Source organism: Bison bison, unplaced genomic scaffold, assembly GCF_000754665.1.
Source record: "Bison bison bison isolate TAMUID 2011002044 unplaced genomic scaffold, Bison_UMD1.0 scf7180017864072, whole genome shotgun sequence".
Taxonomy (NCBI): Eukaryota; Metazoa; Chordata; class Mammalia; order Artiodactyla; family Bovidae; genus Bison; species Bison bison.
The window spans coordinates 10145590-10148613 of NW_011494644.1; positions in this window are offsets into that span (position 1 = coordinate 10145590).

The following is a 3024-nucleotide window of genomic DNA, read 5'->3' on the forward strand; positions in this document are numbered from 1 at the left end:
AGAGGGTGGGGTTCTCCCCTGGACCCCTCCTGGACTGCTACCATCCCTTCACTCATCCCGGGGCCGGGGGGTCCCACCCAGGCCTGGTGGAGAAAGAGGGATCCCGTGAGGGTCCCTGGTCATGCTGTATCTCTGTCCTCTGGTTAAGCCCGAGAAGGGATCGGGAACTGTGGAACTGAGGCAGCTGAACCCACCTGCCGCCCTGAGTCAGCCCTGTACCCCCATCCAGCATGCAGGCCCTCCCTGCAGTGCTGCCAGGCCCAGACAGGACAGGCAGGCAGCGTCCTACCCCAGGGGGCCAGGAGGGCCCATCCAGATGCCCTCTAGATGCCAGGCCGGGAGACAGAAGACCAGTGCCACAGCCGAACCCTCAGCCCCAGAGGCCACGCCCCCTGCCACTTGAACTAGCCTGGGGGTGGGGGGCGCACTCCCTCTGTCTGATCCAGGCTTTTCTCCCTTTCCATCCGTTCTTGTCCCTCTGCGTCCTGGGCCCCAGGCGGTGAGGTTCTTGTTGCCCAGGGGTCCCCACACCTTTGCCCTCTTCCAGCAGCTTCTGGGCAAGTTGGACATGTGCCTTGCCCCACGAGCCACGTGAAGCCCAGATCACATCTATTTTCATCTGTGTAACAAGCTCAGATCAGGGACCTCATTGGTTTCCCAGTGGTGGGTAATTTCTCGTTCCAAATATTAATCCATTGTTTTCCTGGCTCCCAGCCCGGCCCCACTGCCGCCGTACTGTACTCCAAGAAGGTTCCTATGCAACCAAAAGCCCCAGCAAATACTTTATGAGCTTTGCAGCTTCAGCCGAGCAGCTATGCAAATGCGTTTTTCATTAGGAGCATGGGGCCAGACGTGAAGATAAGGAATTGTTTCTCCCAGAGAAGATCCATAATTTTGGTAGCTTCCAAGCCCCCAGTTTCTAGGCTCACCTCACCCTCCCGGATGCGGCAAGCACCTCCACCTCTGGGCCTCCAGACTCCCAGGAGAATCGGGGGTGGTGCAGCAGAGAGGGGAGAGTTGATCGACTTTTAGTAACCAAAACCAGTACCTTGGCTTTAAAGGGAGCCCAGCCTTCTATTCCCGCCTGAGGCATTTGTAACAGGTCGGATATGTTTGGGAGATCACACAAGTACCACACTCACTTGCTCCCAGGATCTCAGTTGATATTTATAATAATTGTATGTACCATGCAAGTTAGGAGGGGAGGGAAAAAAAAAGCTGTACAGGCATTAACTCTAAAATAAATTTCTATTTTTTTCTCTTGCAAGATCAATAAAAGATGTTATTAAGAATATGGTCTGATGTGCTAGATTTGGGGTCAGACAAGAGGGAGACTGTGCTGCCTCCAAGAATGGACTGAGTCCACTGGAGGCCAACCACTCCCTCTTCCCACCTGCGAATGAGGTCGTGATCCTGGCCAGATAATAGAAGCCCATGCGGTTTACCAGAGAAGGCGATGGCACCCCACTCCAGTACTCTTGCCTGGAAAATCCCATGGACGGAGGAGCCTGGCGGGCTGCAGGCCATGGGGTCGCTAAGAGTTGGACACGACTAAGTGACTTCACTTTCACTTTTCATGTTCATGCATTGGAGAAGGAAATGGCAACCCACTCCAGTGTTCTTGCCTGGAGAATCCCAGAGACGGGGGCGCCTGGTGGGCTGCCGTCTCTGAGGTCACACAGAGTCGGACACGACTGAAGCGACTTAGCCGCAGCAGCATATGGTTTACAGCGGCTGTTATTCCCAGGTGGTGCTAGTGGTAAAGAACATGCCTGCCAAAGCAGGAGACATAAGGAACTCAGGTTCGATCCCTGGGTCAGGAAGATCCCCTGGAGGAGGGCCTGGCAACCCACTCCAGTATTCTTGCCTGGCGAATCCCATGGACTGAGGAGCCTGGTGGTAGGGTCGCAGAGTCGGACACAACTGAAGTGACTTAGCACATATGCCTGGAACTGACTCGCTTCACCCGAGTTCAGCCTTGGAGGGTAGGTGTGATTACAATCCTCCTTTTACAGATACAGGAACTAAGGCACAGAGAGGCTGAGTAACTTGCCCGAGACACTCAGCTTGGGGAGCTATTAGTATACAAATCCTGAGATAACCACGGGAGAACTGGGGTGAAATTTCCTGGACCCTGGGGTTTCCCTTCAGCATGAGTGGATCCTGAAATCACAGCCCCCAAATTGATTGCTGGCTCCTCCTGCGGTTCCCCACCCCTGCTTCCTTTAGGGGTGAGTATCAGCGTCCGGATAAAGCAGCCTTCGAGGAGGAAGAAGGTTCAATTGAAGGGGCTAGTGGTCTAGACTGCAGCTCAGTTGCCAGCAGTTGTATTGGGGGCTGGGTAAGGGGGCCCTCTGGAGACCCTCCCTCCATCTATTAAACTGGCCAGAGGGGAGAGGGCTTCTGTCCTGCCAGCATGTAGGGATAATGGCTGGGCCTCTACTGGGCCAACCCCGCCCCCGGCTTCCCTCTGAGTTCCTGTGAAGACAGAGGGGCCCTGCCCTGCCAGGGCCTGGTACTACCGGGGCTTGTGTCTCTGGGCCAGCCCGGGAGACTGTGAACGCAGGCCAGCCCTCCCTGCATTCCAGCCGTGGGCTGGGAGGCCGGCCGAGCATCCCAGCTTCTAAGCCTTTCCAACCACCAGCCAGAGTGCTGGGCCTGGGTCCCTATTGTTCAAGGGCCAGGCAAGCAACACCAGGGGGCAAAGCTGGCCTTGCAGGACCTGGTCAACAGAGCAGCCCAGGCACCTTCTGCGGCTCAGAGCCCAGGGTCCCGCCACACCAGGTCTTCAGGGGGTTTGAAAGAAGCCAGGAATCCAGGTGTTGTATTTATTTTTAATGTGAAATCTAACTTTTAAATGTTGGCTCTAAGTTAACAAACATCGAGTGAGCCAAGTAAATCCAGTTACAGGTCCTATGTAGCTGACTCTCCACCACAGCTCCCATCCTAGCTCAGCATGAACATCGGCCCCCGCTTCCTTCCTGGCTCCCTGGAGCCTGCAGTCCCTGACCTGAAAGTCAAAGT